Source organism: Agelaius phoeniceus, chromosome 6 (assembly GCF_051311805.1).
Source record: "Agelaius phoeniceus isolate bAgePho1 chromosome 6, bAgePho1.hap1, whole genome shotgun sequence".
Classification (NCBI taxonomy): Eukaryota; Metazoa; Chordata; class Aves; order Passeriformes; family Icteridae; genus Agelaius; species Agelaius phoeniceus.
This window is the reverse complement of record NC_135270.1, coordinates 49696708-49721570: the sequence shown is the minus strand read 5'-3', so window position 1 is coordinate 49721570 and position 24863 is coordinate 49696708. Positions and strand designations below refer to the sequence as shown.

Below are 24863 nucleotides of genomic sequence, written 5' to 3'. Positions count from 1 at the left end.
GAATATCTACAAGAGTGATTTAATGAGCAAGACATCCAGTGTAGTGCTATTATATGCTTCTCAAGCATAGTAGGATAATATTCCAAAGCCATTGCAACCATGACACTGCAGCCATAAACAGCAGGAGAATTGGAATTTCCTCCCCCCTCACTGGAATTCAATGGAATTCCCCTCCATCATCTAACATGGATAAATTCAAGCCTAAATACCACATACCATGTCCACATAAGGTAATCTCATATCACAGATAACATCTTGCTTCTGATACCTTCAGCACAAAACAAAAAGCCACGCACTCAGGGCAGAACAAAAAGCCAAGACAAGCATCTGGAAAGTTAAAAAACAGTTAGGGTAAACCTCATTTGAAGTTGTAATGAACAACCTCGTCTCTAAAGGCTTTAAATGAATATCCTCAAGCACACTAGTAAACATTTTAAATATGTATTCACAGTCCTGTTGGATTCTAATGCTCCTCTGATGAATAAAGCTGATTCTCCTTCTCAGTAAATAATTTAGTAGCAAAGAATTGCTTGGCGTGGAAAAGAGATTAACAATGGGCCAAGACTTGGGATAATTGGTCTTTTCTGAGACATTTTGGCCTCAATTTTGACTTTGTGGGTAGAGGTTTCTGCAAAAGAAGGAGTCACACAAATAAAGTTTGTGTTTGTATTTACAATTGCAGTTTAGTATCCATTTTTTCTGACCTTTATTCTTTATTCTGTTAGTGGAAGAAGAAAGAGTTGATGGCATGAAAAGAGAACCAAGAAACCTTATTTATATAAGCTCCTGCCTCAGAGGAGTAATTTTGATGTTCAAGGACAAAGTGCAGTTTTGTTCTACCTAGGGTCAGGTACATTCATCTTGTGGTACAGTGTTGCTGGTATTAGATACCTGGGAGTGCAAGGTACCCAGGAACTTCATCTAGAGTAGGATCCAGAAAGCAAAACTCTCCTGTGTTTCCAAGTGGGGTTTTATGTTTATTTAACGTCAGCACAAAGATGCAGCTAAGTACTGAAGAGCAATCTGATTCAGAATAAGGGTAACAGTAATAAAGCACTCCTAAAAAAACAGGCAACTCCAGTTTCCTCCCTACTAAAAGTAAGTATTTTAAACAAGAGACTTTAAACCAGACTAAAACTTTCCCAGGTTAATTCCATTAACTCTGTGGGTCAGAACATGGTTTGTCCCAAAACACCACCAGGCCTGATCTAAATCCCATGGGAACCTTTTGGATCAGACCAAAAGGGACAAGCAAAATTTATTCATTTTTGATATTAAAAAAATGCAGAAATTTGAGCCACACATATTCCTAATATTGCTTTTGTGAGAGGGTTATATAGATCAAGGAAAGACTACAGTGAGTCTGAAACAGTCACAAGGCAGAAACCTTTTGGTATGCACCTGAGCCTACCTTTCCAAGAAGCAAAATTCCAACCCAACAAGCTTCTCTGAAAAATGGAGATATTCACAGGCATTGGCAGACTATTAGCTCAAGATCCTGCAAAGTCCTAAAGCCAGCCTGGGAGACCCACTGCTTAGATGAAAGCAAACCCACAAAAATAAGAGAGATATAACAGAAATGAGATGTACAGAGGCATGTTAAAAAGACTACAACTTCTAGCAGTCAGTTTGAAGCTCTGCTTTAAATCTTTCCAAAAAATGAAGCTTTGTGTACTTCTTAAGTTAGGAGGAAGACAAAAGACCAGATATACCAGAACCTGATCTCATTCATCTCACTCTTTTTTCCAGTTTAAGTGTGTTTGGATCCAGCTTGTTTCTAGACAACTTCAGAAAAAGCCTTATTTCTATACAGTATTTTCTGCAAATAACAAAAAACAAACAAAATTCTTTTTGTATTACTTCACAAAGACTCCTCCTCATAAGTCAGAAAACTAAACATAAACAAAACTACATATGTATAACTGACCTTTTCTTTTTGAACTTTATCCACAGAAGTTAGCTTAGCTGCATGAACAAATCTTCATGGGTGACTCCCTTCTGACTGTGGTCTTGGCACTAGAAACAAGGAGTGACACAACAAAATGCTTCAATCTGGAGACATAATGCTACCATCTTAAAGTCTAGGCCAGATCAGTTCACAAACTGTAAGTGCAAAATAAACTTTAGAAAAAAAGTAAATCAGAGCAGCAATCGCTAGGCAGTGTCTTTAGTGTATATCCTCAGTTAAATCCCAGGAGTATCAGCCATCTGTGAAGCCCCCCTCTGACAACTTCTGTCCCTAACATTTCCCCTTTATCCCAGCCCCACATCACACCAGCAGCAAGGTGGGTCATCCCTGTCTCTTGGGGACTGCAGTTTGCTCCAGACCAGAACTATCAATTCTGCCCTGCTAACTGCATTGAGGTGCATCCCCTCAGGTTTCCCCTGCACAGAGCAGACTCACAGAGCCAAGGGCACCCAGCAGAGCTGGGGCTGCAGGAGGGCAGCACTTCACACCAGCTGCACCTTCATCCTGGCTCCTCCCTGGCAGCAGCCTCCTGCTTTCACAGGTTGGCCCTGTCCCTGACAGGATGCCATGAACAGCTGCTCCCTCCAGCCCTAGGCTGAGCCAGTTTTGCCTCTACTGAGTGTGTTCCTGCAGGCAGCAGCTACAGGGGAGCAGAACCTGGACAGGGGGACAAGGACAGAGGGGAGAGCAATGCAAAAAAAGGTGTCCCATGCTCATACCACAAAATGATTTCAAGCATTTTCTTGCTTAACACTCTTCTGAAATAATAGCTATGTCAACTCACACCTCACACACACTTCTGTTTTGGCTTTGGTTTTTTGTTTTAGTTGGTTTTTTTTTTTTCCATATTGTTTGATTTAGTATTTTAATTAGGCTGTGCCCCAAGAAATTCTGGCTGTTCAGCTGGACCTGTGTTGGGAGTAAAGGACAGACTGACAGACATGGTGTTGGTGTACCATAAGCACATGTCCCTGCACGTTTCCCTGTCCTATGTATTTATGTATTTTTATAAGTGAACAGGCTCAGAAAAATTCCTTTTTTTTTTTTTTTTAGGGGACCAGCATTTCTGAAAAATTTCTTACTGGAACTTCTTATACAAAACACAGAGAAATCCCCATCTGGATACTGCAAACAAAAGCTCACATCAAGAGAGAGGCATGGAGGGGTTTATGGAGGTGATCAGAGGAGCATTTTCTCATGACAGAAGGCTGGAAATCTTGTCTTGCCCAGTAGAACACAGACTGAAAGAAGAGACAATTGCAGTCTGTAAAGCATCCAAGAACTAACTACCATGAGAGGAAAAGAATTGTTTAATTTAATAGAGATATTTAGATAAAGATATTGTATAAAAACTTACCCCAATCACATCCATCCTGTAAACTAGAAGAAGAATTCTAGCCATTAGGAGGATGAAGCTGGGGAACTCTCTTCCCAAAAGTCATATTTTTAAAAAAGGAAAATGAGACCCAAAAAATAAGGGCCCCAAATTCATACATAAGGTTTGTGTCAGAGAAGGGAATCGGATACTGTAGACTTAAATGCCAGGCCAGGTTCCCTAAAACAAAATCAATGTTCTTATCAGTGAGGGTCAAATGTGTTGAAAAGATGGTTTGCTGGGCCAAATTTTGGAATCCAATGTAGATAAAGTTAGTAAAGAAAACTAATGCGAGAAAACAGATTAGACTTTTCTAATGTTAATAAACTGTTAATAAATAATAAAGAAATTCTTAATGGTAAATCCGTACCACTGATTAATCTTTGGAGTGATTAAAAAAATATTCTCCTCTGAGGAAAATATTTACATTTCTGACACAGAGCATTATCTTAGGATGCCACAGAATTAAAAAACAAAAAGGTTTTGTTTGCATGGCAAAGAAAATAAATTGTTTTCTTTGCCATGCAAAAGAAGGAAAAGACTGAAGGTGATGTGCAGGCAGAGGAAGCTGCCTCTGACATCCTCTACAGAGACCACAGTGGTCCAGCAAAGGGGTGGGGGCAGAGATGGATCACTTTTCCTTCTTTTGCATGGCAAAGAAAACAATTTATTGATAACTCCGTGTATATGTTCTCCTGGGTTGGTTTTTTTTTTTCTTTTAAATTTAATGATTGAAATTATCAATACAGTCATGTCCTCAGAGAATGACATCCATGATTGTAAATTTCAGTTACAAACAAAAAGGCTTAGACACTTCTCTTTTTCTGAGTTCCTTTTGATTTGGGATTATCACCTGAGTGTAATCTAATTTTTTTCCTCATATAGTGCTTGTCAATCTGTAGACCTGCATTTTTCTTTCTCAATGCCAGAAGAGATCAATGAGAAGTTCTATTCCAGGATTCCCAAGGGTGTTTCCCTTATCAGTTTCATTACCAGGTCTATTTTATGTCAAGCCCTATACACTACTTGCTTCATCAGATTTCTCTAAACTCTTAATTCCAGTACCAAAATCCCACATTTTCCAGGTAATCCTCAGATGCTCACTTTATGCAGACAGGGAGATGGATTTGCTGTTGAGGAGTAAAAGTGGTGTTTGTTTGTTCCTCAGGTCCCCATTGGCTCACCCCAGCCTGAGAGCAGGGACTGTGTTCCTGCTACAAACATGTTGTCACCATCTCCAGCAGGGAAACGGTGACACGGGGTCATGCACTCTCCTCGCTGCTCCCTCGTGCTCACAAGGATGTGCATTGCCTGTCTTGGGAACCTGGATTCCCAAACAGTATTAAAAATGCAGTCCCAACCTTCCTTCCCCCTTGGCCTTACATGAGGCAGAATCTCTCAGATTTTGGGCAGCCCTACTTTGTAAAATGTTTAGTTTCTGATCACACTCGAGTTAGAAAATCACCTTTGGTAAGAGCAAGCGACTCGGTGCTCTCATCTTGAACTCCTGCCACTGGAACCAGAGGGAACTTAATTTATCCAGTCACCATGCTGGACAATACTTGAAAGAGAAGCAGGAGGACATGCAGGAATCTTTTACAGGAAAGGTGGGGCACAACCACACTATTTACATTCCTGCTTCTCTGCAGGCATTTCTGTTCTCTGGCAATTTCTTTCAGTAACATTTCCTTCCTTCCATAGGAGCTTGGTCTGAATTATGCCATTTTATCAGTTTTTCTCTGTTGTTTCAAACAACAAACCCCTTCATTTTCCTATTTTCCACTGAAATTGAAAGACCAGTTTCTCACATGCAGTCAGTGGGATTGGAATGGAATTTCCCCAACGCAATACAGTCTTAAACAAAGAAATGCAGGGATGCAGAGGTGAAGGTTATTCCTTTCTTAAGAGTCGATGTGTTCTCCTGTCTCCCTGGAGAGAGGCAACTTCCCTCTCTCTCTACTTGTCTATCCAAGTGCTGCCATTACACCCAAATGTCTTGCTTCATCCCCTGTGAGCTCCAATGAGTTAATAACCACAGCAACTTTGCAGAGAAAATCAGCTGAGAAGAAATACACCAGCAGAATTTAAGGGTTTATTTATTGGTGTGAGCCATGGAAACGTTCCATTTCCATTTTCTCCAGGACTTTCACAGCACCTCCCTGCATCACTGTAAACATACATACATTTCTGCCTAAATATCTTCAGAGAGCTGGGGCAGAAAAGTTTAAGTATGTCTTGCAGTAAGTTCTTAGGTGATTTGGGGCATTTCCTGATACAGCAATGCTGAACTTGGATTTTCCAAATCCACATGTGGCACTGTCAGGAATCTTTGCATGCTGTACTGCTTAATCCCAGCACAGGAGAGAAGCTGCTGGGAGCTGCTTAGGGCCTCCCATGCAGAAGCTGAAGCATCTTCTACAGAAACAGACTGCCCTGGAGGTACAGGACTTGTGTGTGTGTGTGTGTGATGGCAGGAGGGACAGCAGGAGTTCCTGCCAAGGCACAAAGGTGAGGGAGAGCCCCCCATCCTCTGCCAGCCCCTGGTCCCACAAGCTGTGAAGGCACCACAGTGCTGTTCTCACAGGTGCACTGTGCAGGTGTGGAGGCAAACTTCACATTTCTGCCTGCAAAACCCAGTGTGATGCTGGTGCAGGGCCACAGAGGCAGAGCTCCACTGCTCAGGTGAACTGAGAATTAAAAGCTGTGCTGGGAGCTGCCACTGGGCACGCTGAGCTGTCACTCTTCAAAGGGCTTGGTTGTGTAAGCGAACCAAGGGAATCACTAAACCACAGACAATGAAAACAATTTTAAATGAGAGACTAAATGAAAGGAAAAAAGTTGTCAAAATGTCAAGGTTAATGTTTTCATAAAACTAACCTGGGAATGGCTAGACAGTATAAGTGTAAACCTTAATTAAAACTTTTAAAGTGTGAATACAAAACTACCTTCGGTCTAGACAGTCAATAAATCTATCCTCCTTAATGAAATTCTGGTCCTTTTGTATTTCTGGTCAATTTTTGTCCTCATCTTTGCAACTATGTGTAACATTAATACTCAGATCCTTGTCTGTCAAAACTAGAGGAGCCATGCAGAGCAGCACCACAGCTTTCTGCTTGGCTCCAGCTCCACGTCCTCCTGCACTCCTGGCTGGGCCAGTGCTTCTGGCTGTAGCTCTGGGATGGGCAGCAGTGTCTGAACACACACAGCAAGCTGGGCAGTGATCCATCTCTGCCCCCACCCCTTTGCTGCACCACAGTGGTCTCTGCAGAGGATGTCAGAGGCAGCTTCCTCTGTCTGCACAGCACCTGGGATCTTGAGGCAGTCTGCAGGAAAAGCATTTCTATGTCTTACAGCCTGGCACTGCTGTTTGGAAAGCCAGAGATGGCAGAAATGGAATCTGCAGTGCCTCTGAGAAAGCCTGACCCCAGCATGTCTCTGGCAGATTTTAAGAGATCATTCTGAAGAACTCTGGGATTTTGTTTTCTTGCATTTTGTTGTTAGTGGGCATCATCATCCAGAGCTATAGTTCTCTATAAATTATTTTTCAATATTCTCAAAATAAAATTACATTTTAATTGATTTTAAGAAATGAAAGAGAAATGGTAAAACTTCACATGATATCAAATTGTTTGGTTATTACTGGCCTAGTGCATACCATGTTTTATTTACTATGGCTCCATGTAAATTTTATGAAGAATGTGTGTCCTATCTGAAGACACACAGAGCCGTTGTTCTTTCTTTCTTCTTTCCTTTTAATTGTTGCTCATACTTGTGTGCACAAGCAGAATTTGGTTAAATTATCAAGATTTTAGTGGAATCACCACACTGTGCTTAGACACTCAAACCTCTTTTAGTCCATTTTCCTTCATCTTTCTATCTTTGTCAAGTTTTTAATTGCTTTCCTTAAACAAAAATTCCTATTTTCTGACCAAGGGGTGCTCTTTTTTTAAAACACACCTTATTAAGACACAGTTTGCAGCCTGTGCTGCCAGCACACTGCAGATTTCCCCAGGGCAGGATCTGGCCTTGCACTGTGATAAAAACCAACAGTCAGGAAAAAGGTGCAGGGACAACCAGCATGTTGATAACAAAGGTTGAACTAACCAGCTCTGCCATCTGCTCTACCTTATAGTCTTAAAGTTAGACTGAAATTTGCCTTAATTTGTCTGACTCTACCCCAGCATGAACTCCATAGCTGGACTCCTAATAAGTCCATCAATATCATCTCAGCACATGAATAACAGAGTATTCTAAACAAGTATTATGGCTCTGTAACAAAATAAGGGTATTGGAATCTTACATCAAAGCAATTTTGTTAGGGGTCCATAATATTAATTCAGCATTCTGTTATTCATAGTGCTAAAATAAGGCTGTTTCATGTGTTCCAATCAACAGGGAGCAAACACAAGCAGTACTTCAGCAGCCCATGAGCAAATATGGTTGTGGATATTTAGTGAGAATAAGTATAACAAGGAAGATGACAGTTTTCTTCAGGAAGGTCACTAATCAAACAGATTAGATCAGAAGCTCCTATCTTTCCTGTACAGAAAAGACAATCTGAAGTTTAATTTCATTTTCATAAGACAAAACAAGAAAGTTATTGCAGCATATAAAGCCATGAGCATATTGCAAATATTCCAACAGAAGAAAAGCATAAGCTGAGTCAGATACTCCAGATGAATGCCAAAATGTTTTGACTTATATATAGACTGCAAATTGCCAAAGCTACCCCAATTAAAACAATGTAAGAACTTACTTTCTTTCCAAAGAGATTTCAATGCAAGCCTTTTTTTCTTTTTTTTTCTCCAGTACATAAAATAATGGATTTAATGTGAGTAAACCCTTTCTGCCTTTGCTCATTTACTAGTAAGGAATCTCAGACGTGAAACAATGTGTGACAGAACAGTAGAGAAAAATAATAATCTAACTCTACAGGAGATATGTCCTGGCATAGTAAATCAGCACTGAATGCTCCCAGGGCTGCTGCCTGCATTCATGGTTTTCTTTTATTTTACACTGTTTTGTTAAATTGAAACCTGATGATGCTTTGAAATGAAAACCTTTTCTCAAAAAGCTTTTTTTTTTTTCTTCTGGGGTTATGGAGTTCTTTTGTTGTTGGGGTTTTGGGTGGTTTTTTGGTTTTTTGTTGGTTTTGGGTTGGTTGGTTTGTTTGGGGGGTTTTTCCTTGCTTTTTTGGGTTTTTTGTGGGGGGGGGGGTGGGTTGTTTTTTTTTGTTGTTGCTGGTTTTGGTTTTGTTTGTTGGGTTTTTTTTAATAAAGATAGCTATATGCTTTTCCTAGTTCTGAAGGCAAATCTTTACTGTATAATCTGCCTGGATCTGCAGAGTTGAAAATTTCACCTGTGCCATTGAGACAAATTTCTAAAGATAGAGGTCTAGAAATTCAGAGATGTCTGTGAAGGTGACATCCTCCAATCCAAGTGCACTGGTACAGGCAAGAGCAGTCTCAGAACTACAGAAATATCAGTAGTTCCCAGACATTTCGGTCAGAAGGAAACAAGATGGAGAGCCTGTACTCCAGTGAGGCACAAGCAGCCCAGTGTAAGTGAATGAACAGTTTTGGGCAGAGGACAACCTGGAGGGTTACAGTCACTGTTCAGTTGCCTTTGGCATGGGGTCATAGCTCATCCTAGAGAGGACATCCAAGCACTGGTAGGGAAGATCACTACCCCAGGCCTTGGAAGCCCAGAGATGCCCAGTGCCTGCCAGTGCTATTGCAGTGGGTGCTCTGTCACCCTATGCAGCAGGACAGATTCCAGGGTCCTGCCCTCTGGCCCCAAGGATCAGTTTAACAAAGGGCTTGAGCCACAAAAAGCCAGGACAGCTTCCTCAGGAGCTGCTGCTGCAGCACCACCAGAAAGCAGCACTTTGGACCCAGCCTGCCATGAGCTCAGCTCCCTTGCCAGGAGCACAAGTGGCAGAGCAGTGAAAGACCACTGGCCCCTGGGAGACTGGAAACTCTTGACTCCCCATCACTGACATCCCCTGGACCACAGCACCTGGGCACAGAGGTGTCATCAGCTCAGCTTTTGGGCATCACACACACACAAATCCATCTCCAGACCTTCCCTGGGGTGTGGGCAAGGAGCCAGTGCAAGCTAACAAGTGAGGGAAAGCGCTGGGGAAGGGAGGGAAGGCTCACAAGAGATGCCCCAGCCCATCTATGCCTCCTGGCATAGCTGAGGCAATCGGGGCTCTTCCACTACTTTCAGCTTCCTGCCATCCAAAACCTTCCTGTGCTGAGACCCAGCCTGGATACACGGTCACTTGTTGGACAGAGTTTTGCGTTTGGTTTTACTAAGAATCGCTTGGCTTGGGAGAATTTATACTTGGGTATTAGAGAGACATAAACAGCCATAAAAATTCGAGCTCTGCTTGTACAAATGATCCACTGATGTGTGTTAAAGGCACTCTATTGCTGCACTGAAGTCAATTTGCAATTGATCATATTGCATTTCTGGTGTCAGCAGATATGAAAACATGTCATTTACCGATGCTTAATGAACCTCTGTGCTGACAAGACATAAATAACAATAAGCAGCTCTCCAGTTAAGGAGGTTAACCAGCAAAGTACTCAGTGAAAACATTAAAGAGGTAATCATCTGGCAATTGCTGAATACTTGGAGCAGCTGCCCTCAAGGATGACTAAACCTATGCAAAGGACCATTACAAGAAAAAAGGAGGGGAAAAAAAAGAGGCAATTAACTCCATGTTAGCAGCTGAAAAATTCTATCTGAATGAAGGAAAAAAAAAAAAGTAATTGCCTTTCTGGATTGTATTTGTAGTCTTTTCCACAAGTAGTTGAGGTAATCTGCTTAGTGGGGCTCTTTGACCAAGCTCTTTGACCACTTTTTTCCTTTGGAAAGGAAAAGGCAAAAGAGCAAGTTGCTCCAGTGTTGTTCCTCTAATTCTTCCAGGTAATGTTCCTCCTTTCTTCTCTCCTTTTTGAACCTTCTTGTTTCTTCCATGGGTATGTTAATCCTTTTTTTCCTTTTTTTTTTAATTGGGACAAAGTTTTCAGTTTTCTATAAAGTCAAAGGAACACAATAAAAAGGAACATTACCAGTGCTTAGAAGCATTTTACAAAAGTAAAACACAGCAGATTAAACTTTGCTTTATACTTAATGGAGCAATTTAACAGTAGCTACATTCACCACTGGACTGAACAGAAATTTCAAGTTCAATTCAGATTTTAAGTAGATGTAAATGGTGTTTATATTTCATCTATGAAGCTCAGAGCAGCGAGAGTTTTCTGAGACACCAAAGGAGTCCAGAAGACTTTAACCTCTCATGGCTCAGATATAGCCACTACTCACAGGGCAGGGTACACACAATACCAAACAAACAAACAAAAAAGCAGCCATATATTGCTATTAAATGCAGCCCTGAAGGCCAGCAGGATCCCCCCTGCCAGAGGGGTTGGAGTTGGATGACCTTTAAGGTCCCTTCCAAGCCTACCCATTCTGTAACCCTTAACAGGAGCAGGTCAGCTGGCTTTGGCAGTGCATCATTGTGAACCAGCACCTCACAACCTGCAGCTGCTTCAGAAAACCACCCACGGTATAAGCAATTACCCCAGCCAAAAGGAACAGTCTAGTGAAGATGAAGGAGGAAAGGGAACCTTCCCTTCCTGCAGAGGAAGCACAGAGATGCTCAGAGATAGCAGAGGTAGCAAGGAAGGTGATGCCCTTTGGATAGTCAGTAATGACTGACTGTTCTAGTGACAACAATTCCCTGATATTTCAATGCTGATTTAACACTAGCTGTGCAAAATCACCACATGTCTGAGACAGGAAAGGGGGTTGTACATCATAAGAAAAGCAATTAGCAGGAAATTGCTTGTGTTCTTGTATGGCCTTTGCCATAAATGCTATCAGGTACCACATAAATCCTTCTAATTTCAGGCATGGTCTCCAGTAAAAAAAGCCATCACATAGTCCCAACCCTCTTCTCTCCTGTATACATCCTATCCTATTTCAATGCAAATATGTTGCCCCTTGACCACAAGAATCACCAACTCTCTTACCACATTTTTCACCAGTAAATGTGAAAGTAAACGTCAGACCAATAGAGATCAGTTCATTAACCCCAATTTGCAGCTTCAGGAAGTGGGGAATGGGAGATGTCCCTGCTGACAATGAGACACTGGTACTCCCAAGTATGGTCAAAGGAGCCTATCTGGTTTTGCCTGTGGTTACTGACAGCGTCCACAAAAACCTGGACTGATTTGCCTCTACTTGCATCTTTCAACATGCAGATGCCATTTTTCATAATACAATTCAGGTGAAAAGTTTTAAAAATTGAGTAAAACCTCAAGCCATTAGCATAGCTATTTTAAAACTTTCTCCTTTTTTTTAAGCATTCTGATAACTTCTTGATGGCCAAGTTCCAAACCTCAAGTGCCAAATATAGACATTAGGGACAAGAGATAGGGGTTTCCAACATCCCTATTACTGTATACATCAACACTTAGTGATGAAATTTGAGAAGGGTAATTGCAGAAACACTTCTCAAAGGGTGTCAAAATGTGCTGAAGAAGGCAGTATGCAATAAAGCAAGATGTCACAGAAGCCTTGATTTCTATTGCCAACAGTTAAATGGAACCCAGCTGCTGTTTGACCAACTACAATTTGAACCAAACATGAAGGAGAATGAAATTGCAATCAATAACACAATCTTAATACCAAATTAAATATATCCTTCACAGCAAGCATAGTAATACACAAATGACTCAGGAGCATTCCATGTCACACAGCAATACTCTAAAAATACATTTTCTTTCAGATGGGATTATAGATGGCCAAGCAGTTTCTTCATAGCTCACACCTGAACTTAGAGGCTATGCCCAGTACTGAAAGCTTTAATCAAATTAAAGCTTTTTTCCAAGGTATGATTATATCTCAGCCTTATAGAGATACCTTATTATTCTTGCTGCTTTGTGGAGAGAAGAAAAAAAAAAACTTTATGTAACTCTGTGTTTGATTTTTCAGAAATTAAATAAAAGAGAAAGTTTTGTTTGCACTGAAGGATGAGATTTCCCTCTGGATTTGCTGCCCTCTAGATATCTTTCAGTATAAAACTGCTATGTTTTTTAAATGGATTTTGCAATAATCTGCTTTAGCTGAGGATGTAATGGGGGAGAGGTGAATGAGTACAAATGCAGGGAAGAGGCAGTGTTTGAAGAGTTTGTCAAGATGCTTTTTACAAAGATAAGGTGTCTTCAGACGATGCTAGCTGTCCAAAGGAAGGGGGCAGTTATATGTGTCTCTTGGGAAGGTAAATCAGTGCTAAAGTGCTGAGTGGTGGCTGCTCTGGGACAATGTGCTCCATTTGCTCTGCAGAAGGAGCAGGGAGATTATCACACACCATTCCCACATACTGCTCCACCACTGAGTGTTAGTGCTGCTGTGAGAAAACCAATGTGGAGGCAGATTTCTTTCCCCAGCATCCCTCCCTGCACATCTCTTGGATAATACAGTACTGCAAAGCTTTCCTCAGTGATGCCAAGCTCTGGGTAGGGAGTGCCACTTCACACATTCCAGATCTGTTTGATTTTCTCTGCAGCAGAGAATAAAAATATTTCAAAGACTTTAGCAGAACCTTTTTTGCTACATTCTCTGTTTCCAGGGCTTCAATGGTTCTGATCCCTCTGTTAGGGATCTCAGCAGAGGGATATGCACAAGCAAAAAGGCACATAGTGCAGCAGGAGCCTAAGAAAAAAATGTCATACAAAACAGGAGCAGGACTGTTGATTCATTATCAGATCATACTAGAAAGATGAGGATTAGGTAAGCAGGGGAACCTATTAGTAAAAGATAACCATAAATAAATTCTTCAGTTTGTTCAAGGTAATCAGGAAAAAGATGTTCAGATTACCCAGAGCAAAAAGACTTCTAAGGGTCTCTCCAAATGAGAAGAGAGAAATAAATTGCCTCAATTATCTCTCTTGTGACTTCACCAGAGTGCATAATATGGGAAAGGATTTTTTGGGAAAAACAGAAACACTTTATCATTAGATGAAGAAAAGAACTACCTAATTATTTGATGGAGAAAGTAAAGCCTGACTTTTGGAGCCTCAAAACTTTGTGCAGGTATCCTACACAGATTTCAAGTAATTTGGCTATTACACAAATACTTGTATAGGCTTCCCCCAGGCAAAATCCTGTAAAAATAAAAATGTACTTCTTTTTCTCAGCCTAGACATAAATATTCTTATTGGTCTCAAAGAAAACAATATTGCAGAAGGCACTGCTTTTGCATTTCAGTGTCTGCAGGATCTGACACCTTGACAAAATTATAAGTTGGCATGTAGAAAACACCATTCATCAAGGGAAACTAAGAGAAAAAACAGTTATTAACTCTCAAGGTCAGTGTAGGGTGATCAATATTATTAATTGCATGTGGATAAGTTGAGACAGCAGTTCAGCACTTTAGCAATTATCTGAGATTCAATACAAGTATTAAATACTAGCAGTATTCAATCATGGGTGGTTAAGAAGAGAAGCTCCCCATTCTGCTCACCTTTAGCAGGTGAAAGTAGAGATCCTGCAGACCACAGCCCTGTGCTCACACCAAGTGTGATGGAGGCACAAACAGACATTGTGTCTGTCCTGTCTTTCTTTACACTGGAAACAGAATCCTCCAAATAGCAAAAAATGCCCTGCCTTGGTGATATTTCTGACTCTGCCATAAAGTGAGAATTCCCAAGTCCACCCAGGCCTCCTGTTACCAAGAGATTGCAGCATGACTTTATCTGTGTTGGAACAGGAATCAGCAAACACAATTTCGGGGAAGAGCAAGTGCAGTAAGGAGACGTGCTTGCTTACACAGCACACAATACCACAGACATTTCTACCCACAGTCCCACCAATTAGTCAGAAAAAATCCCTGCTGAGTTACCTAATTTTATTTTATACAAAATCCTAAATCCAGATTTCACTTACCTGTTCAATGTCATTTCTAAATCCTATTCAAGACAGCAAGAAAACATAAATTCCTAATTTCTAAATGCATGAACATTTTAACTTCTACAATTTTATCATAACTAAAGTGCTATTTCTGTCCTATTGTCATGCCTTCAGCTGATTTATCACTCCAATTTATCTTATTTGATCACTTTGTTCCCAAGCACTGACTTCTGTGGTTAAATACTTGTTATAGACTCTCACTCATCCTGTGGTTTTGGGGAATGGGAAGGATCCTGAACCTGTTCCCTCTACTTGGTTAATGTGGGTCAGACAAGAGCAGACAAACTCCCAAACAAAAATAATTTGTACTAAAATTCTCAAGAGTCCTCAAAAATAGATATATATTTTTAAATACTTGGCTGGAATGGCCAGGCCTTGGCTGTTCTTACTGCAGCTGCTGAGAAGAAAGAATGAGCCCTACAAGGTTGTTAGTCATACCACTTGTTGCTTGCCTGAAAAGGCCTAATTTGCTATAGTGATAAGCAGAGATGAGGAACCTGAACAGAATAAAAGTCTTGCTCTTGCTTTGGACCAGAATCTCAGGTGGATATTATTATTTATAAATTCAAAGACTGTCACTGGTTCAGAGCTAAATTTCAGGCATTCATCCAAATTAAACCCAAAGCTTAAACCTTTTGACATGAGCATTGCTCTCCACCAAGCATTTGTGTAATTAATATATCTTTTTTAAAAAACCTTAAAAAAACCTCTAACAACCCACAATTCAAAACTGTATCAAATGAGCTGGAAAAGTACAGAGAAAGGAGGCATTCAGTGAGAGCCCAGAAGCCACAGCTCTGACTTACATAAGCAAAGGACAAGAAGTGTCTTCTATATAGGAGTTTCTTTTCCTGTCATGATCCAAACTAATAGTGAAGGTGGGTTCACTTACAAGATGGATTCCAAAAGAGGGACATTTTCTACTGACAGCATTAGCCAACCCCAATGTGCATGGGACCATCACTTTCCTCCAGCCCCCCTGCCAACATCAGCTGTTCTTCCCATCAGCCTAGCCCAAGTGAAATCTCTCCTTCCAGCAAATAATACCTGCTGAAGCACCTGCTGCCTCGAGGCAGGATTACTGACTGGTGAGGTTGCCTAAGCTTTGCACTGATGTATTAAAGCTGTGACAGCATCTGGAGGAGCAAAGGGAGGGTAAAAATCAACTCCAACAATCACAAGAATCAGTAGAAGTGGATGTGAAGGCAGAGGTCCTTGATTTCTGGTTATTTTAATCAAATTTTGCCCATGAAAATATGCAAGTGATGTTGGTGCTGGTTCAAAAAAGAAAGTACAGAGAGCTGAGCTGAGGGAGGCACATGGATGGAGGAATTCACTTGAAGTATCCCACTTTCAATTACATTGCAAAACCTGTTTAAGTGACCTCCCACTCCAGGATGCCAAAAGTATCCCTGTCCCCTTCCTCTGATCATTTGCCTTCAGCAGCTTCCCTAGGATGGGACACCCTCCCAGGTATTTCCCCCAAGAACACTGGGTACCATTCATCCAGCAAAATAATCTCTGCTCTGTTCCAAGCTCCAGGGCACGACAGTGAGAGACAGGGAACACAGCTGGGTCCCTCTGGAGGTATGGCTGACCACAGGGTGCCAGGGCCTCTCCCAGGAGCACATGGCATCCAACAGGAGAGGATTCCCAAAGGAACACGAGTGCAGCATCTGGCTGGCCCCAGTGGAGCAGAGTTCCCTTCTGGCCTCTTGCTGCAGTGGTGCCCCAGGCCCAGCAGATCAAGTAGTGATGGCACTGCAGTCTGTTTGCACAGAGCAGTGATAGCTTCATGCTGCACTCCTGACTGCTGCAGCCAGCACGTGGGAAAAGAAACCTGGAGTGTGTGGGTGACTGCCTTAGGGAGCCCTGTCTTTGTGGAGAGACCAGACACTGGGATCTCAACTCTGTCCTGCTTTTGCCCCAGGGCTCCTGTGCAAACCCCCTGCCCGTGCTGGAATGCAGCACCCTGGAACTGTTCCTGGCATCACATTTGTTTTGAGCCTCTCTACACATTGTAAGGTCATTTAGGATCTTTATCAACAAGGCACCACATGAAAGATGTCAGTGTCCTTTTGCTGCTTGATCTCCTTAGAAGTCCAAACAAATACACATGCCCCGCTGCAGGGATCCAAGCACAGAATAGTGATCATGAGGAAACTGCTCACTGCCAAGATCTGCTTAGGTCTTTCATCCCAATACCTCTATAAACTCTACTTGATATATAAATGTGCATTTTTCCATATGGAAATCAAGAATAAATAAGTGGACTCTGTTCAAAGTTTCAGTCATTCACACCATCTAGATACAGACAAAAAGCTAATTCTAATCAAAACAGCTGCAAAATATGAGATTTTGGACAATTATAGAGAGAAAATAATATTGTTTAATGATATAGCAAGTTGACACTATTACCTTCTCACCAGAGTCATCAACCCACACTGGTGAGAGCTGGATTCTCACTGATGTAAGTAAAATTAATCCCACTGGAATTAACTTAGTCAACATCCATTGAAGACTTACCTTTTACTTTTCTACAATTACTTCCACTTTCAAATGTCCCCAGGGTGATGAATTGTGGATTTATACAGAGCCTATTGCACTTCTCAGACTTTGACTGTTGCTGCACTTTTTTAGTTGTCCCAGTTTTTTCCCTCACATCTCCTTTTAAAACTTTGGCCATATAATTCACTTAAGCTTCTAAATGAGATACCTCTATAAAGAGCATCTGGGTCAGCCAGCCTTAATTTGAAAATGTCATTACTCCCACACTAAACTTCTCCAATCAATCCCACAGCAGCCATCATGGCTTGTATACCTCCCAGAACAATCCAAGTGAAACTGTGGTCTTTTCATCTTTCAAAAAGAACGAAAATATGAGAATGGGGTAAGAAAACACCACCCAGGTGGTGAAGACTCAAATTGCACAGGGAAATAGAGTGAGAAGCTGTGCTCATTTCCAACGATCTTTTGGGCTGCAAAGGTGCAAAATGTTATCTGGAAAAAGGAAAAAACAGTAAGTTTTTAGCTTGTGCATGACTCAGTTCCAACTCAACTATCTCTAAGTCAACATCATTTTGCAAAGTTCAGAAATATTCAGGATGCTCCTGAGGTTCAGAATATCATTACTGTGTCTCCCATATGGCCTCTCCTGCAGGTACCTGGAGAAAACTGTTTCTGGGTCAGTGGAGTTAACAGGATTACATCTCATCTAAAGGTGGGATGCTTTTCACTTTCTTAACCTGAAAGTTAAACAGCTGCATGCCTAGTGTCCCTCTGCAGCCAGCTTGATGGAAGGCATTTTCAGAGGGCACTTCTTTTGCTCCTATAGCAGCTATTAAAAGAAGCTGAATTCCTTGCCCTCTGGAGCTGCTTACCTACATATTTAACTCCAGATGTCTCTGGGAGCCAGACCTGTATCTTCAGCCATAAGGGGCTGGGTGCAGCTGGAGGTGAAGGTGCTTCCATCAGTTGTCTACATGTGAGTGCTGGGTGCAGGTTGCAATCTCTGGCAGAGTTTGCTGATACAGTGAGCAGATCCTGGAGAGCATTTCAGCCTGCCCTCAAGCAGACAACTAGGTCTGACTGTGTGCAGGTGTCTGCTATGGCCTGCAGCTTCCAGGACAGCAAAAGTCCTGTGCTAAATCTGCAGCTCTCTGGGGATGTTCAACCTACTCCAGGGCATCTCAAATGGCACCAGACAGGTTTAAGAAACTGAACTGAGCCCCTGATGCTTGGACACGTCTCTGGACCACTCTGGCAGGACTGACAGACCATCATTGACCACAAACCAAGCACAGACAGCCATTTCACATGTAGACAACTCCATGCAGATGTCAGTGTTTGCCTAAATCCTGTTAAAACCTATCCAGGTTGGGACATAGCAGCACCACAGCAAAGTGCTTTTCAGCATGTGTATCCCACCACCTGCTCCCCATTTTCCCAAGGAGGACACACAGACAGCACAAGCAAACCCAGTGTCTCTGGTCACTTGGCACTGGCACTGCAGAAACAGGCTTGAGGACAAACCCTGCTCTGTGGTTAATTAGTGTTAGCTCATTGTTTAAAAAAATTAGGTTAAGTCATTGATAAAAGGGGAGCAGAACCTGAGCCCTGGAGAAAGCATCTCCAGCAGAGTCATTAACAAAGCTTAAAGAGTCTCACAATTCCTGCTCTGGCATCATGACCACAGCCCCTGTACAAACTGATATAAAAGGTCAGGGTCTCCTCCTGTCTGCTCTGCCCTAATTACAAGCAGAAGAGAAATGTAAATGCCTCTTTGGATTTCATCAGAAAGCATATGGACTTGTGTTATCATGGTAATAAAGGTAATGCACATTTGCTGAGCTCCAGTGGGCCATATCAACAAAAGCAGCATGTTTGGAGCAGTGTATTTTCTCAACAGCTACACCAGACTCTGGATGCTCTGAGCTGTGCTTCAATGTGGTAAAGAAAATAAGTACTTTGGGTTCAAACTCAGTATCATTCAACTGGCTGTTTATAAAGAAATGGCAGGAGATATTTAAAATATGAGTGCAAGGACAGGCTCTTCAATCTCATGAACCAATCTAGAGTTAAGTGAGTGAATCGCTCATCTGCTCTGTGAGCTAATAAGAGGAGAAAATCAACTCTGAGAAACCAATTATAGTTCAACACCACCATCCTCCAGGATGTGATCTCAATGTCAAGTAAGTCTCCCAAAATCAATCTCTGGGACTCGCTGGGAAAGTTCTCCATGCCAGAATAGAGTGAACTTGTTTCCAGAAGATCTGAATGGACACATCCAAATCAAAAAAGCAAGATGGCAACATAGAATGGTCAACTAGAAGCAGACATTTAAAAAGCAGGAGTTAAAATTACAGCAGTCAGATGAGATTTAACATTTGAAATTCCAACCAAAGCAGGACAGTGAACAGAATGAAGTATTAACCCCACTACACTATAGTGAAACACAGATTTGATCACCTAATAAACCTCAAGGTTTATCTATGAGAGGTTCCTGTCATATTGTCAGGATACCAGCTCCCAGTACTCTTTAGAAAATATGTTGTAGGGCTTCATCATGCACTCCTTATGATCTCCACAAGAAAAACCATAGTGCCAGATAATCATCTAGAGGGGGTTCAGAAGCACTGGCCTATTTGGGACTGCTCATTTTGTGCTGAATTTGGAGACTGCACTCCCTGGTGGAATACCTCAAAGCAGAAAGGACTTTAAACAACAGCCAGGGCTCAGTACTCACAGTCCCTGAAGACCTTGCAGTAAGAAGATCCCTCTGAAAGAGAGAGGCTGTATTTCATCCTCTGTGCCAGTTGCTATATAAACCACCATGGCCCTTTGCCTGGATTTGCAAGCCCCAGGCCTGATTTTCAAAGAGACCAAGCACCTAAAGTTCCAGCTGAACTCAGCAGTTCAGGAAAACAAACTCACAATAGCTGACCAGACAAAATGATATCCCTCTTCTGAGAAAAATTTGATTTAATTTTCTTTTAACTTTGGCTTCTCCAAACAGAAGACTATATAGTAAATTCTCCTCAACATGAGATTTGAAGTCACACTCTCCTATTACAGCTTTTTTTGTGAGGTAAAAAATTAAAAACAACTTTTCCAGCAGACTGAAGACCCTTTAGCCTTGGGGGAAGGGGACAGGCAGAAAAAAAGTAACCACAAACTGTATAGTTAGAATTTGCCTTATGCTGGCAGGATGATCTGGAAACTTGTAGGCATTTTTCTGCTAGGTGGAGCCCAGATGAACAGTTACAACTTGGACATCTTAGAGGAGTTCACAAGACATTAACAATAATTAACACAAAGCTTTTCCCCAAGACTGTATCTATAATCTCTATTTCCTACTCCATACTCCTGAGACTGAGGACAATTTTCTTTGTCTTAATGATGAATAAAGTGGTTTTGAGAACTGCTGTGGGCAACCATCACTGAGATCTTATTGTTTTATCTAGCCCAAAGTAGTTTTGGGTGAGGGAAGAAATGTCAGAGCTGTCTGCTATTCTGCTGATGTAGAAATAACAAGATCACTGCGTGTTGGTCTGAGTCTGAGACATGAAAACCAGCTCAAAGAAGCATTTGCTGATGGCATTGATGTGCAAGTGGCTCAGGTTTTTTGTAGGGTCTTAGTTCTCTTGAGCTTTGACAGTTATGGGTGTTTTCATAAATGGGAAGAAAGGACCCAAACCTACTGACCCTGAAGGATTAGCCATTCAACTCTACTGTGGATCTTGCAATCTGGAAAAGCCCACAAGCCTGTAAATCAGCAAACTGTCACATCAAGCAGCTGAATTACTGTGTGATGACATGAGCCCCAGCATCCCATGGCATCACAGAGGGGAGATTTTCTTGCAGAAAAGAGCATTGGAAAGGCTGAGCAGTGGGACCCTCGGGACTGCTGGGGAGCTGAGTGAATCAGCCATGCTGCTCTGCTCCATGCTGCCGTGGCAAAACTGACTTTGCATCTAAATTAGCTAATTTAAAAGTGTCCTGGGCACCTCTGCACCATCCTTTCCTCCCTTATGTGACTGCATAAGAAAATTTAAAGGAAAAGGCAAAATACAGTCTTTCTAAAATCTACAGCCTAGTTTATCATCCATAAAAACAGCACTTCTCCAGGCATTTCCTGGCTGATGCTGTTCGCCACCAAATACCCAGAGAAATCCTCAAGTGCTATATACTAGAGGTTATTAATACAAAAAATAATTGCACAGAACAGACCAAAGAGAAAAACAGCAGGGTTATTCCAGAAGCCTCTAAATTTTTTTTGTTATATTTTTGTTACTACAAATCAGTATTTCCTAATCAGCAGAGCACACTGAGATGGTGAGCTGTGCAAATCTCAAGAATGAGGCACAGCATCTTGTGCCTTCTAATTAGTTCTGCTGGCATAATTGACTCTGGCTGGGCACCAGAGCTGGTACAGCTGTGAGCTGACAAGGCTGTGAGGAGGCAGGAGCAGGTACAGAAGAAGAGGAGCAACAGCAGCATCACACACCTGTGAGAGTGAGGCAAGGAAGGGAAGACCCTAGGACTGAGGGAAGAATACATAGAAAAGATCAGAAGAAATAGAGAAGGGCTGACAGGCAAAAACAAACGAGAAAGAAGGAGGTAGTAGTTCTGATGTCTGCTTAAAAGAGCAAAGAACTTGATGAAAACTGTACATTTGTATTAACAAAGGTTCTGAAGATGAAACACTTGTTAAAGATTTGGTGGTTGGTTGTTTGGGTTTTTTAAGCTATGGCACAAAATCCAACTGAAATTTTTTTCATGGTGACACGGTCAGTTTGTCAACCTTCACTGACAGAACAGAAGCAGGGAAATATCTTTGAAGCAGGATGTGGGAATAAAGAACACAACAAGGAGTCCAAAAATGGTCCCAATTTGCATAAAATTAAAATAGGAAAAAAACTATGTTTTTAAGGGTAAAGGTATAGATTATTATGGATTCCCTCTAAGGGAAAAGGCGTGGATTTTCCTCTCAGTGCATCCAGAGTATTCTCTATAAACATACAGGGTTTTTGTTAAACAATGTTGACATTGATATTGCATCTAATTAATTCACACATAGCATTGGGAGGGAAAATTAACACATTCCCTCATTTCTTCTTCTGAAATTATATATTTTGTTGTATTCATTTTCCACTTTGCTATAACCAAATTCCTTCTTTAATTTTTTTTTTAATATTACTAGACCTGCTTCTAGTGAGTGACAGTAGTAAAAAGCATACAGCCAGCCAGCCCCTGCCTTTACCTAACAATTTGGAGGGTTACATTTTTTGTTCATATTTTTCTTTCCCCATGAATGCCTTCACCACAAAGATGCTACCTTGGTGCTACCCACAGGAGGAGCTTCCCACCACAGCTGGCACTGATGCTCCTCAGCTCCCAGCTCCTGGCCCCCTGCAGTTCCCCACAGCAACCTCTCCATCCTCTGTAGGACTTAAAATTTAGAAGCAGTGTGTAACCTTTCTCACCAGTGTTCACCTTTTCAGACCCATGAGCCTGACAGACACACAGAAACAACCTCTGCTCAGCTTTCTCATAGGCTGGAAAGGGGCCACTCATCCCCTCATTGGTTTCTCACCTCCCAGGACAGCTGAAAGCAGGATTTGGCATCACAGGGGTGGGATGTCACTGTCACAGAGCAGGAACAAGTCACAGGCCTGATGCAGCATGGAGATGTCAAGGGTGGTCTGGGCTCCTTTGGACATGCAGCCCAGCACAGTCTCATCAGACAAGAGATTTGCAGCAAGCTCCCCTCTCTTTGTTTCACAGTATCCTGCCTAAGTCAAAGGTCCTTTAAGGCTTATCTAAATTACAGTGGTTCCTTCTTATTTGCCCACTATGAGTGTGTCCCTTCTGGAGTTAAAACAGATTAATGAAGAGGCATGACTCTTTCCTGCAGAAACTTTGCTCTTTGGATACTATCCTTTTTCTTTTTTTTTCCCTACTTTATATTCTGTCTTCAACCAGCTTATAAAACAGAAGTGTATATCTGGGTATAGAGAGTGTGTGCTTTCTCAAATTATCTCAATCCTGTTTTCAACTCTGGGTACCTTCCACTTCTCCAGCAAAATAGCTGTTTTTAATTAAGGAAGGCATATTTTTGCTGCAGATCAGCTATTTCATACTAAGCTCCTTCAAAACTTTTCAATATACCATCTGGAGCTGATGATTTGCTGCTTTTTAAATTATCGATTTGTTCCAGCTCTTCCTTCTGACACATCTTGATTACCAGAAAGGAGCAAGTCCCAGTAGGTATCACTCTGATATTCTCTGTGCTGAAGAGTGCTGCAAACAAATCATTTAGATTCTCAGCAATGTCCTTATCTTCTTTTAATTTCTGCCTTTAATTTTCGGTGATCCAGTTTCTGAACCAGCAGTTAATTATTCCAACTCTTCTGACTGACACACCTGAAGCACTCTTATTTTATAACTCTAGTATTTTGCAGTGCACCATACTTCCTTTTTATTTCCCTTTCATCTAGTCTTTACACTTATTAATAAACCAATGTATTGGAAAGCTAAGGTTAGATTTTCAGATTTGGAAGCGTTCCCTGACACTCAGTTGTACTGACTTCCTCTTTGTTTGCCCAGTATTACTGTTGTTGGCAACATACATGCCCTCCAGACTCTATTATTGTTCTTAAGTGGAATTCGTGGCATCTTCCTCTACTCTTCCCTCAGGAGCTTTTGTGACAAATCCTCTCAAGACAACCAGAACCCAGATGCTCTGAAATTTCAGACACTCTTTTGTATTTATTTCCCACTAAGCTACAGGACTGTATTACATTAATATGTCTACTAGCAGCTACAGATGCAATCTTGTCTTAATTCCTTCCTGCATATTGATTAAGAACCAAAAATCAGGATATCAGGATGCAGGCACCTAAAAACAGTGGCATTTTGATCTGAAATTTCATACTGACTTATGGCTCTGGCCCAAGCTGGGAAAACAGGCACCTAGCCTCTTTTAATACTTTCCAAAGGCAGTAATTGGACAGCACCTGGCAAACCTGGGGTGTATAATGTATACCAGGAGCAAGATGGTGTTGGAAACTGCTTGTCTGCAACAGTGATTGGAGTACTTCCTTCCAGACATGGAAAGGCTGCATGGCAGGGAGGTTGAGCCATCACTGCCCCTCTCAAAAGAGGCCACCTGGCAGGGAACTAGGGGGGAAGGGAGCACACCCCTCCACTTGTCAGGACAGGGCTCCTGGCTCAGAGAGAATTGCAAAGCTGCTGGGCTGAAAGGAGGCCTGGCACTCCAGCTTGGTGCTCTGGGGTCTCAGAGCAGAGAGGTCTCCCATGTTTGAGTCAGTGTGCTGATCCTAAGCCCTTCATTTCACCCATGGGCTCAGTGCTAAATGGTCCCTAAAACAAAGTGTGTAAATTACTGTCTGGTGCCTGCTGAGACTCCTCTTCAATATGCAGGAAGAGCTTATCTTTCTGAGACAGAGGTGTTGGGGATGATGTTAAAGCTGTGGCCTGAGCCCTGAGCCATCTCCTGCTCAGAGCACTCACTCCTCAGGCCCAAGAAACATCCAGCTCCTGCCTGAAAACTTGACAGTTTGGCAGAGTGAGCTGAACTGTACCTCAAGTTCACATGAAAAGCAAAGGAATTTGAACAGGCTTGCTTTGGGCTTGTTAAACCCCTTCCTGAATTGCTGTTCTTTAGTATTTTCTTCTGGTTTCCTTCTGCTGACACACCTAAACATGGCTGGACAGCAGCCTGCTTCCCTACCCAGCTCATGCCAAATCATTACTCATGTAGCAAAAGCCCCCACAAAATGTCAGCTGAGCTTTAAATCCTTCATTGTTAAGTAAAAAAAAATGGAATCCTACCACTGGCTATTGAATTAATGGTTTAGAAAGAAAGGACTGAAATGCAGCACAACAGACTGCATCCTCAAGTCCTTACACCACTGGCCTCCCCAGTGGTTCTACTCCAAAGGAGGTTTGGCCAACCTCTCTCTGATGGCTCTGTCCTCACCAACCACTTCACCTCCACCCCTGGCCATG

At 41.9% G+C, this 24863-nt stretch overlaps 1 protein-coding gene across 3 annotated transcripts in view; it reads right to left on the bottom strand.

Moving 5' to 3' along the window:
- TUNAR (transmembrane neural differentiation associated intracellular calcium regulator) overlaps positions 1-24863 on the bottom strand; it is a 162320-nt gene that overhangs the window by 136331 nt on the left and 1126 nt on the right. Inside the window, exon 2 of one of the 3 annotated variants that reach the window (XM_077180655.1) lies at positions 1928-2016. The exons of the other annotated variants lie outside the window; for them this stretch is intronic. The gene's annotated coding sequence lies outside the window, so the exon portion shown is untranslated. The remainder of the gene's footprint in view (positions 1-1927; positions 2017-24863) is intronic. 3 annotated transcript variants of the gene reach the window in all.